This window comes from Uranotaenia lowii, chromosome 3, assembly GCF_029784155.1.
Source record: "Uranotaenia lowii strain MFRU-FL chromosome 3, ASM2978415v1, whole genome shotgun sequence".
In the NCBI taxonomy this organism is placed as follows: Eukaryota; Metazoa; Arthropoda; class Insecta; order Diptera; family Culicidae; genus Uranotaenia; species Uranotaenia lowii.
In genome coordinates, this window is record NC_073693.1 from 25,693,227 (window position 1) to 25,707,142 (window position 13,916).

Sequence of the window (13,916 nt, forward strand, 5' to 3'; positions counted from 1 at the left end):
ACCTCCGGAAGGTTTTTCAATTTATTCTTGAAGACTTCTAGAAAATTCTAGATTACTTTCAGAGGACATTTAGGACTCATATCACAGACAGGAAAAAAAACTTCTCATAATTTTAAGAAGACATTTAAAGGACTTTTTTGAGGCTTTCAAAAGGCATTCGGAAAGCTTTTTAAAGACATTCAAAGATTTCTAGAACACTTTTGAATATGGTGAAATATCCAATAGAAGATCTTTTAAATGATTTTTATAGGCTTCCAGAGGAGTAAGTGAAGACAACTGAATGAACAACTTAGAAGACTTTAAGCAGATTTTAAAATATCTCAAGAAGGCTCTTCGAAGTCTTTTTGAAAAAAATTACACAAACCATCTTAAAACTTCTGGTAGACTTTTAAAATATGTTAAGAAACGTTACTTCAAATCTTCACAGAAGACTACATCGAATTTTTTCATAAAGCTTCACAAAATATGTTAATATACCTTCACAATTATGGTTGAAGTAATGTTTTCTCATTTCAAAAATTTAATTCAATAAGGAGACTTCTTAAAACTACTAGCAGACATCTAGAACATATTAGAAGACTTTGAAAATTTGTAGAAAAAAAACTTCCATAAGAGGCTTCATAAGAATGACCACCAATTCAGGAAAAATACAACAAGAAGATTTCATGAAAAAAATAGAAGACTTTTAGAAGACTTCTTGAAAATATTGTGAAGATTTTTAGACGATGTTTTTTAAAGAATTTTCAGAAAATTGTCGAAACATTCTAAGAAAATGTCTTCAAAACCTTAAAGGCTTCTAGAAGACTTTTAGAAGATCACGAGGAGCCTATTGAAAACTTTTATAGACTTTTAGAGTAAGAATGCAATAATTTTTTCACCACGTATCCGAGATATTTTATTTAAAAATCTGGCCAAATTCAGGCATTTGGTTTAAGAATTGTCGACCAAAAGCTCGGGCAATATCTGGAAAAATTTGGTGAAAATTGAAAAATAATTTTTTCATCAAAATTTATCTGTAACTTTCAATTTGTATTTCAGGATCTCAAAACACCATTCATGGTTATTTTTATTATCTGCTCGAAAAAAAAAATTTATGACGCAAAAAAAACTACAACATAATTTTTTTTTGTTTAATATGGCAAATAGAGTGAATAAATTTGGGCAAATTCCTTGCTTTCTTCAATAAACTCCCGACAACCGGACTCTCCTTAAGTTTTGTATAAAATATCCGGGAAAATTCAAATAAAATGGGCAATCTGGCAAGTTTATTTTGGAGGATGTTAAGTGACTTTCTGATGTCTTCTTGAAGCCGTCAAGAAGACTCTATAGAGGTATTAAGATTACTTCTTTTAGACCTTAAGAAAACATCTGATGACTTTGTGAATACGTTCAAATGGCTTTCAGATCACATTTAGAAGACTTCAAGATAAGGTTGCAAGATTATTTTCAGCACGTATTCGGGCCAGATAAATCCGGGCAATTTTAAACAAAAACTTGTCAAAAGCATTTGAATTAAAAATTAACGACCAAAAACCCAATCCGGGCAATATCCGGGAAAAATCTTTTTTTTTTTCAAAACCCAGAAATTACTTAACAAAAATCTAGAATTTTTTTTTTAAATCCATCAAAACTTATTGGCAGATTTTAAAATGTATTTAAAGCTATTAAAAAACTTACCATGATACATTTTTATTAAACTTAATGGAAAAATTTTGTTTTAGGACATAATGAAAAAAAAAATACAACACAATTTGATTTTTTTTTTTGTTTTTTTTTGGCAAATAAAGTGGATAAATCCGGTCAAAATCCGTGCTTTTTTCAATGAAATCCGAGCAATCGGGCCGGACCGGGCTTTTTCAAACATGTTATAAAATATCCAGACAAATCCGGATAAAATAGGGCAATCTGGCAAGCTGATTTTTGAGGACATCTAGTGGCTGTCTTGAAGCCATGAAGAAGACTCTATAGAGATATTAAGAATACTTCTTTAAGACTTTAAGAAGACATTTAATGACTTTTTGAATTCGTTCAAATGGCTTCCAGATCACGTTATGAATAAAGTAGAAGACTTTTAAAAGTCCTCGAAAAATTTTAAGTTGTCTTCTAAATTTGGCTAAGGATACTTCTAAAATATATCTAGAAGACTTTTTGAAGGGTTGTTAGAAGACTCTCAAAGATTTTTAAGGAATTCTCGAAGATTTTGAACAGACTTTTTCGACATATAATGACAATTTGTTAAAACCTATACAAGTTTTTTAGAGAATGTATGACAAGTTTAATTCAGCTATGTTGAATAAATTTCTGAATAAGCCTGAATTCAACTTTTATAGGCATTATCACTCAACTGATACCAGTTCAATTTTTTACCTATTTTAAAGGTTTTTCAATAGTCCAAACCTTTAAAAAATATCCAAAGCACAGCCAAAATCCTCAATCGTAATAACTCAAGCCCTCGGTAACCCGTACTAATCAATTATTCCAATTTTATGGTAGCATCAATTTTCCTCGGCTGCTGCTGCTGCTAGCAGCAGCAGATTGAAAAATAAAGCTTACAGCCAGGACCATCATCAGAAAATAGAATCATCCGTTGTTGCTTCGTTCCTAGATTCCGAAAAAAAAATTAGGGAAGGAGGAGAAGAGGCAATCATGGCGGACCACGCACTCGATATAGAGATTTAGTGTTATCGGAGATAAGCGGGCAGCAGCAGCAGGCGGAGCAAAAATATATGACCGGAGCCAAAATCGATAGATTCCCCCCCAAGCTGGCGAAACCTTCAAATATCTACCGTGTTGGCGTATAGAAAAATGGCTGTGGCATTGATAAAATTTCGCCACAACTATTTGTTTTCACGGGTTGAATATTATGGGATTTATAAAAAAAAAACTTTCCCATCCAACAGGAGGCAGCTGGGACTTTGAGTCCAGCATGGTTTCAAAAACATCAAAGCTATTTTTACGTTCCCTTTTAAATGCCTATTTGTTGGTGATGGTTCAAGTAAAAAATGGGAAAATTTATCACGAAAATCACTGAGAATGGCTCTGCCAACATACAATCCTTCAGTTAGATCCATCGTTGGCGTGGTTTTAAACTTTAAAATCGTGGTCTCTGTAATTTTCACAGCCTTTTTCATTGCTCTGCAGATTACTGCTTTTTTTTTGCATCCGATTCAGACTTCTATTCGAAGGCTGATATACTACTCAACAAAATTTTGGATTTTAATTTTTTTTTGTTTTTTAAACTTCAAATTTTAGTCGGTCTAATTCTCAGTCCATGAGCCATCGTTGAGATCGCTCACCGGGTCGTTTATTTGTATCTGTTTTGAAGGTAAAGTTGAAAACGAACATGTCCAGATTCTGAGCTCCACAAATGCCAGAAAAACCAGGTTCAGGTGCCAGCCGGGTCCTTAACCGTTAAAACCCACTTTTCGGTAGGAAAATAGTTTACGAGGTTTTCCGATGCGGCACCGCGGTTTGCCCATGGCCCGTTTTTGGCTGGCTGGGTGGGTGGACTAGGTTGGGAAAATGTGTAACCGTCATTGGAAACGCTTCAAGGGGTTTCCCTCTCATGGTTGACCACATCAAGTGCAAGTTTTTGGCCGTTCGTTGACTCGAAAGAGTTGAAAGTTTTTTTTCCTCCTATAAACCAGCTGCGAATGCGAGTTATTTTGAAGGGTTGTGGTTCTATTTTGAAATTTTCCTACAAGGATTTTTCCCTCCTAAAAAAAATCAGCCTTTTTCTATAAATAATTCAACTTATTAGAACTCAGATTTTTTTCTAAAACTTTGTATTTTCTAGGCTAAAATCTGTGCAAACACCCTTAAACCCAGTAGAGGACATTTACCTCCTGGAAAACGATTCCAGTTGGTAACACAGAACTAAGCAAATACAGCCAGCCAGTCGAAAGCGCGTTGAAATCGTCGTTAAATAGACTAACCTGGCCAAGCTTGAATGGACTCTAACCACATCAGCCAATCAAAAAGAAAACCCTTCCGGTTCAGACTGAACAAACAATGCCACTGGATCTGGATCCGATTAACTGCACGGAAGTGGTTTTGCTGATTTAAGAGGCATTTTTGCCGAAAGAAACATGGGACTTTGAATCACTCTAACATTAACTAGCAATGTTAAAAGTGGCTGATTATCAAAGTGGAGAAAACATACAAATTTAACAAATTTGGAAGATCATCTTTCGAAAAATATTCCGATTTTTCCTAACACAACTTATTTGAACTGAGGAAAAGCTGCCACAAAAAGCTCTCAAAACTATCCCTAATATTTTCTCCACAAAACCAACGTGTGAGCAAGCTTGTTAATCTTGTACTCCAAAACGACTAAAATGACAAAATATTTCAAAATTCTCCCGGAACATGAGCTGTGGTTTTTTGTGATCATAAAAGTGGTCGCTCTTCTACACGTTTTCCTTTCTTGGCCGACGAGAGTTGTTGTTTTTTTTCGTCTCAAAAGGGATTTAAACGCCCGGCAAAAGAAACACGCACATAACATTCGCTTGTAGTCTCTACGTGTGCTGAAATTTGAAGCCCGAAACCATGGGAAGGCCGACAAAATCTTTGCCTTTTTTTTTATTGTTTTTCAAGATTCACTTGAGTCGGTTCAGCTGAAGGCGACAAAAATGGGAAGAAAAGGAAACAGCAGAAGGTGACCGTTTTTCGTTCATCGGAGGCAAGCGGGGAAAGGGGGGATGAATATTCACTTTACGGTGGGTTTCTGGATTTGGGTGTTCTTTACGATAAATTTTATTACCTTCGGCTATATTGGACATTACGGGTTTATTTCGCTGGCCCCAAAGCAGTACTTTTGGGAGTCAATTGCATTCCTAATGGATGAATTGAATTGTTGAGTCCTGGCCATTTTTTTGGTTTGTTATAAACCAGAAAAATCGATACACAAATTTGTCTATTTTCATTTGAAATTCTTTACCTCTTTTGTCACTTTTTACAGACAAGAAAAAAAAGATTCCATTCATCTCCGCAACATTTGCTGCAGCTCATTGTTCAATGACAAAGTCAGCAAAAGGCAAAGCAATGTGGACTGTTAATTATTGCTTTCATGAATTTTATTAAAAACCACACAATTACACCTAATGAAGTCATTCATTGTCCGCTGCTGCCGGTTGGGTTGAGTTGGCCAAGCTCAGACTTCCCGTTTTTTTTTCTCCTGAACACTTTCCTAGTATTCTATCTCGAATGAGCCCGGGAAAAATTTCCAATTGTATTTTTCTTTCTCGCTGCCGCAAAACTTTATCTGCCGGGCCAGAAGCCACAAAAGCAGAAGCAGATCGCTCACTCTCTGTGTCTCTCGGAGGAATCGGAGTGGCTTAAAATATTAACTTTGTAGGAAGTTCTTCACTTTTTGTCGAGCAGCCGTCTTTTGAGAGACTCAACTCGAAGCAAAAATGGAGTGGGACCGCATTTCTCAAGCCTCGGGAGCCCGGGAGAAAAAATGAATGAATATTCTAGAACGGTTTTTTTCTTCAACTGCTGTACGCATCCCATTCTCTGAAACCCCTTTTCTTTGCGGTGCTCAATTCTGGCAAGCTGTCATTGTCATTTCAATAAAATTCATTCATTCATTCATTCATTAAACTTCTCCCCCCACTGTTGGACATGGGCAGCTAGAGATAAAGCTTGCACTTTTGCACCCGGCAGCAATTTTGTACAATTTTTTTTCATACCCTCTTGAAGAATTTTTCCGTTTTTTGTACGAAAAGTTTTCGTGAGCTGTGCCCATCAGTTGTTGCGTTCTAGCATAAAAAAATTGAAAAACCTCAATTAAGGTGAACATTTTTCAGCTCCAGCTCGGACGGTGAGGTCAGATGAATGCGCTCGTGTTTAAAAACTTTCGTGCATGTGAAACATTTTTAAAAATCATTTTTTACTTTGCGTTTTTGTATAAACTTTTTTTTAATTGTGAGGAGATATCTAGAGTAATTTTAACAAAATATTAATGTTAATAATAATGAAATGTTTAGAAGTTCAATATTTAATCAATTCCCACTTACTTATTCCAACACTCTGGATTTTTTGAGTTTGAAATGCTAGATGTTTGAACCACTGTCGTATCAATTTTTGGATCATTTTTTAATGAGTTTCAAGTCATTTTTGAAACCTTTAATGAAACATTTTTGAAATTTTTTTAAACAAATTTAAAACTTTCTGGGGATATTTTGAGTCATTTTAAAATCAAATTCAAATCAAAACTCAATAATTTTTAATTCATTTGTCAATGATTTTTCAACCAAATTTTTTATGAACGAAATCAGATTATTTTTTTAATAATTTCTAAATAATTTGAGAAACATTTCTGAGTAATTCTTGAAAAATTTTTGAATCAGATTTTATTCTTGATTGAACTATTTTTCTATCACTTTTTAACAATTAACGAATGATTTCGGATGATTTTTGATAAATTTTCCATATTTTTTCAATTTTTATGATCTTTTTAATCATTTTTGAAAAAAAAATTTATTTAATTTTTCAATAATATTTTACTTATTCATAACGCAGTCAGATAATTTCCAAATTAATTTTACTCGTTTTTTTGGTATAATTTTCAATCATAGCTTAATCATTTATTAATTATTTGTGAATCAGTTTAATATCACTTTTGAATGACTTTTGACTCACTTTCGAATCAAGTTGAGTAAATTCAAATTAATTATTTTATTTATTTATTCATCAAACCAATTTTGAATCATTTGGTTTTTATTCTCTTATCGTTTTTGAACCATTTTCTTATTATTTTGAATCTTTTGAGTTTTGTGAATATTTTTTTTTCTATTATTATAATCCATTTCTTGAATTAATTTTTCTTACACTTTGTATCATTTCTTAAATTAAGAAAGATTTTAACACATTTATTTTTGTTGTTTTTGAATAATTTTCATTCATTTCATAATAAATTTTCGAATTATTTAACAATTATGAAGAATTTTTTTCAAATGTTTTTTGAATCATGTTGAAAATAGGCAATGTTTTCGAAATAATCTGCAAGTTTTGAAGTTTTGAACCGTTTTCGGATCATTGCAGGAATCATTTTTGAAAATTTTTTAAACCAATTTTAAATCATTTTGGAACCATTTTGAACCATTTTTTCAAACACAGTTTAAATTTATACTAAATTTTTTTTATTCTATTGCAAGAGTTTTTTTTAGCCATTCTTTAATGATCATTAAATTATTCTCATTTATGTCATTAATTTTTAATCTTATGGGAATCCTTAAAAAATCGGATTATTTAAACCCCATTTTTATATTTTTGATTCAATTTTTAATCTTTGATTAATATCTGTATAATGTATTAATTTTTTTTATCATTTTTGAAAAGTTTTTGTAACATTTTTTATAACCTATTTGAAGAAATGTTGAATAATTTTTTACCTTATTTTCATTAAATAAGAATCATTTTTGAACAATTTTTGAATCATGTTTGATGAGTTCATGAAGAATTTTCGATGAATTTTCGAAACATTTTTGGATTTTTTTTTGTATTATTTTTTTTAACTATTTTCCAATAATTTTTTGCTAATTCAAATTAAGTGAAATTATTTCGGAATCTTTCTTACAATTTTAAAATCACTTTTGGATACATTATCAATCGTTTTTAAATCATTTCTGAACCAATTTTTATCAGTTTAAATTCAAGTCATAACTTTTGAGTTACTTGAGACTCACTTTTGAATCTGTTTTGAATCATGCCAATTCTTTTTATAATTTTTAATCGATATTGAATTGTTTGAGTATCAACTTTTGGAATAACTTTTATTCATTTTAAAATAAGTTTTTGAATCATTTTTTCAATTATGAAGAATTATTTTTTGACGATTTTTTTAATACTTATGAAAATTGAAAAGATTTTCAAGTTATTTTCTCAAATGTGATATTTCCAATATAATAAGTTTTTTTTTTTTAATAGTTTTAGCTCTTAACTTTCGAACTTTAAATAAAAAATAATCAAATCGCTTTTGAAAAAATTGGTACATTTTTAATCAGTTTTAAATTGTTTTTGAATCCTTTCATGAATCATTTTTGAATAAATTTTTAATCGATTTTGAATCTTTTTGGAATCATTTTGAATTATTTTCTGCTCAAATTTGAATCATAACTGAGTTAGTTTTTATTTTTTCGTCCTTTATTTCGTAACCGTGTTTTTAATCTTTTGTGAATTATTTTCTTTGATTTGAATTTTGAGTTTTTATCATTTTTTTAAATGTTTTTTGAATTGTTAAAAAAAAGTTCGGATAATCTAAACACGGATTTTAAATATTTTTGATTCACTTTTAAATCTTTGATGAATCGCTTCAGAATTGTTTTCAACCATTCAAAATTAATATGTTAATAAATTTATAATCACTTTTGAATAACTTTTGACTCACTTTTTTTAACATGTTGAATAAATTTTAAATTTTTTTTAATAATTTTTTCTTATATATTTTTTTAATCGTTCGAGTATCATTCTTCAACCATTTCTGAACCATTTTTTAATCATTCTTGAATCTTTTTTATTTTGTGGTTAAATTCTTTTTATGACAACTATTATTCATTTCTATAATTTATTTTTGCTTAATTTGAATCATAACTTAAATAAAGAATCCATTGAAAAAAAATTTTTTTTGCTAGTCTTGAACCACTTTTGATTCATTTCAAAATAAATTTTCGAATCATTTTACAAATATGCAGAACTATTTTTAAAGATTTTGAAAATTTATTTTGACAATGGGCAATATTTGAGAAAATATTTGAAAATAATTTTTCAAATATGATTTTTTTTATAATTATCAGTTTCTTTTTAATCTTTTGAGCCTGAAATGAAAAAATGTTTGAACCGCTTTTGAATCAATCAGTTAATCATTAAATCAATTTAAATCGTAATTCAAAATTGATTTAAATTTTTTTCAAAAATTACTCTTGGAAAAAACATTGGAATCAATTTTAAATTTTTTTGAAATAATTTTTAAAAAATTTAAATCAACTTCGAATCAAAACTTTTTTTTCAATGGTTTTGTACTATTTTTTATCATTTTGAAATATTCTAAGAATTTTTTTTCAAAACATTAAGAAACCGTTTTATTTCATTAAATTTATTCTATTTTGTGGTACATCTTTTTAGAGTTCAATTCTTTTCAAATTATTTTTGAAACATTTTTAAATGATACTTGAAGAACTTTTAAAACGTTTTCGATTTTTTTTTGTATCAGTTTTCAATAACTTTTGAACAATTTTGAATCATTCATGATGAATTTTTGATGAATTTTTAACGAATTTTTGAAATTTTGTTAATCAATTTTCTTTTTAATTTCTCAATTTTTATTTACTGTTTCATAATTCAGTCAAAATTGAGATAAGATTTTATTTTTTACTCATTTTTAAATCATTTTCGGATTTCTTTCAAACATTTCTGTATCTTTTATGAACTATTTTCTGATCATATTATTATGACTTTTGAATAACTTTAGACTCACTTTTGAACCATGTTGAAATTTTTTTAACTGTCTCAATTTCTTGTTTTATAATTTCAAAACTATTTTTGAATCATTTCAGTATACTTTTCTTCTCAATAATTATTATGAAACCATTTTAAAAATTTATTTTTGTAATATTTTGCATCATTTTTATAGTTCCAAATCATTTTTCACTTATTTATTTTTGTTAGATTTGAATCAGTTTTAATTCCTGTTTAAATGAGCTTTCGAATCATTTTAGAATGACGAATAATTTTTAAATAATTTTAGATTTGCAGTGTTCTTGAAAAGATTGTCAGGAGATATTTTAAAATAATAAGTAACGATTGAAAAAGGTTAAAACATTACCCATTTAAGACAAATTTTGAATGTTTTTTTTTTAAGGAAAAAAATGTAATGTATAACTTGCTTTGAATTTTTTTTATCCAATTTGAAATTATTTTGAATTAGTTTCAAATCAATTTTAAAGTTTTTGTGGATTATCGTTCTTTAATTTTTTTTTAAATATATGTCATTTTTTATAAGTTTTTCATCATTTATTTGTCTTTTTAGTTTTTTTTTATAAATCATTCATTTGAAACGGCTCAAAACTTTTTAGTATTGTCATTTTTACTTTTTTTTTAAATTATAATTTTCAATTCAAATTTTTTTGTATAGTTTTTCAAAGTGACAATCATTTTTGAATTTATTTTAACAAATTTATTTTCGTTTGTTCTTGATCACTTTTGAAACATTTTTAAATAAGTTTTTCAAACATTTAAAAAGTATGGATAATAATTTTTTTCAATAAACTTGAAATTTGGCAATGTTTTAGAAAAGAATTGCAAGATTTTTTCAAGTGATATTTTTTTATAATTTGTAACGATTTGAAAAATGGTTTGAAAATGAATCATATTAAGATTAATTTTGATAGTTTTTTTTCCAAATTATTAATGTTTGATTTGCTTCGAATATTTCAATCAAATTTTAAATATTTTTTGCATCAGTTTTGAATTAATTTGAAGTGTTTATGAATTATCATTTAAAACATTTAAATTGAATCATTTGAAAAAAAAAACAAGGAATCATCATTCACATTTCCCCATGTGCGAGCAATATAATTGCATTACATGACATATTTTTGATTTCGTAAATTAATTGAACCTTTGATATTTCAACAAACATAAGCCAAATCGATTCACAGTTTTCAACAAAGTTGTTGAATGATTTAAAATCTCTTTTATGAGATATTGCTAGACTTTATTTAATGATGTCAGAAATAGTTGTAATTTTATCTAATTCAATTTCTAAATTGATGAATAATTTAATTTTTTGGGCGTTGTATCTCTGAAACAAGAAGAAAAAAAAATTATTCAAAATGAGGTTTAAGTAAAAAAATAGCTTTATTATCATCTTCAAAATTTCATCAAAAAACGACTCCAAAATTATATTAAAAATGGTCTGAGTTCTCTTTTGAATCATATTCTCTGACTTTTTCTACCTTTTTTGCTAATCTTTTGAAGGCCACCCTTCAAATTCAAGTTTTTGTTGCTTACGAAAATAAGATATTACTTGAAGCATCGTTAAAAGATTGGAAGCCGATTTAAAAAAAAATCACAGAAAAAATCAGATGTCAGCGAAAAAAGATACTTTAAATATTTCGCCAATAGCATTTCAACCTTTAAATTTTTTTAAAATAATTTTTCATAATTATTTGTAAAACAACACTACTTTTAAGTTGAAATCGAATAAAATTTACTCGTTCATTTTTGTTCAAATATCGACCTGTACGCCCCTTTTCGGAAGCTATCAAAATTTTCAAACAAGTTTGAATAGACCCAATCATAACGTCTTAATCCATCATTTGAAGTGTACTTCCATCAACAGACTTAAAAGACAGCACTACCTCTCCCCATTCCGGTTGCAATATCTTCGCTCGTCCAGACCTGACTTTCCCGAGTGTTTTGCTCCAAATCCGTGAAGAATTTATCACGCTTGGGCTTCCTCCCAAGACGAAAGAAATTCTCAACAGCCCCATTATCGCTTCGATTGACTTGCCCGGTTTAGCTACAGAAAATCCCATTTGTTTTGCTGAAGTTTTTTTTTCATCTTTTTGGTGAACCAAACTCACAACTGGAAGGAATCCCAAAAACTGGCACACGACAGCTAACTAGTCAGGCAGAGATTCAGAGATGCACCACCACGTTCGAATCCCAAAAGCCAAGAGCTGTGTGGTTTTCTCTATTGTGGACTCCTAGCAGAAGCATCAGTCAATGTTGGCAGAAGCGGAAATAATAGCGAGAAAGTACTTTTACAAATAAATAAATAAACAGAAAGGGAATTATCGGTGGCAAAATAATACTCCACCGTTTGTTCATCTGTGGCCGTCCATTTCAGTCGTGTTCGTTGCAAGGGAATTCAAGAGCACTACTTCCCCGGGAGACCGAAAGTGGGGAAAAAAGTGGCTCCAGACACTGAGAAAACATAAAGGCAATGCTTGAAGTTCGATTTGAATTCTATTACTCGAAGCGCGTCCAAATCCGAGTCGAATAAGCGGAGAGGGTGGTCCTTTGAGCTGGTTTCGGAACGGTTTTCGGTCCTTCGAACCAGTCAATCGAATCGAAAATCGTCACCAGAGTTTTTTTTTCGTCCTTCGGGAGTTTATTGAAGCGAAAAATCTCGACACACCCTGGTGGGATTTTTTCGAGCAAAGGAATGAATAAACACTTCAGACTGGTTGTTGGGAATAAAAAACGCCGGGCAACAAATCCACCACCAAGCTCTAGAAACAACAGAAAAAGAGTAAAACCTTCGAGTGCAGCTTCCACCGCATTTGTAGTGGGAAAAAAAAACCTGTTAAGAGTAATATCAGCAAAAATTGTGTCTTCAGTGGCGTTTAGAAAATGGCAATCGAGGCTCCCCACTAACAGTTGGAAGCATCGCAGTGGCTCCTGATCGAAATATTTTTCCCGAATAAACAAAAACAAATGTTCCGGGGACAAAATCCAAAGGGGCGCGTCTCGCAGCTTCCACCTCGATCCAGAATGAAGTGGACCAGCAGCCATGAATGCCATTGAACCGAGATGAGTCCACTCGTTTGAATTTTTCTCGCGCTATCGCAAACTTTTTTTTTCTTTTGAATCCACCGTTGATTTTTTTCTCGCCTCAGAGCGAAGCTAACGTTTTTTTTAAAGCTTCGAAAAGATGGAAAGCTATGGATAAAAATCCGATATCCACAGAGCCATATCCTAGAAGTGAAAAGGAAAAAACTCAGCTCTCGAACGCGCACAGAGCTGGAGGTGATTCGGGTTATTCAAAGTGTCCGATACCCCTTTTTCAGTACCGTACAATTTAACGGGAAAGTCAGTACTCGTGGCCGGCTCCACTTCCATAGAAAAGGACACGTGTGATTGTGTTTTTCCAGTTTTATTTTTCCTTTGAATACTACCACCCCGGGAAGGATAAACAAAATGAAAGTCGAGCAACAACTAACACCAGATCCCACAAACGTGGAATCGTGGGTTATAAATGTGAGCTAGAGATTGCAATAAATTTATGCAGATTTGAGGGACCGGACAGGGGGGATGAAAATATTTTATTTACCCTCGGTTTTATTTGTTCTTAAACTGAAACAATGGAGCGTCAAATTAAAAGAAGAAGAAAAAAACAGTCTCATGAATGGTAGAATGGTGTTGTTTAGTTCTCAGGAAACATTGCACTTCTTAAATAAGAAGGAGGTCATTGAAACAGAGGCAATGTGAATCAAAAACCTAAGAGTAGTCTATGAAAGACCGAAAAATTGACCGTTTTGGCAAAATCGACAAAATTTACAGCATTGAAAAAAATCATAAACTAAACTGTATTAACAAAAATTTAAATTTTTTTAATAAAATTGACAAAAATGACAAAATTGACAAAATTGACAAAATTGACAAAATTGACAAAATTGACAAATTGACAAAATTGACAAATTGACAAAATTGACAAATTGACAAAATTGACAAATTGACAAAATTGAAAAAATTGACAAAATTGACAAAATTGACAAAATTGACAAAATTGACAAAATTGACAAAATTGACAAAATTGACAAAATTGACAAAATTGACAAAATTGACAAAATTGACAAAATTGACAAAATTGACAAAATTGACAAAATTGACAAAATTGACAAAATTGACAAAATTGACAAAATTGACAAAATTGACAAAATTGACAAAATTGACAAAATTGACAAAATTGACAAAATTGACAAAATTGACAAAATTGACAAAATTGACAAAATTGACAAAATTGACAAAATTGACAAAATTGACAAAATTGACAAAATTGACAAAATTGACAAAATTGACAAAATTAACAAAATTTACAAAATTTACAGAATTTACAAAATTTACAAAATTTACAAAATTTACAAAATTTACAAAATTTACAAAATATACAAAATATACAAAATTTA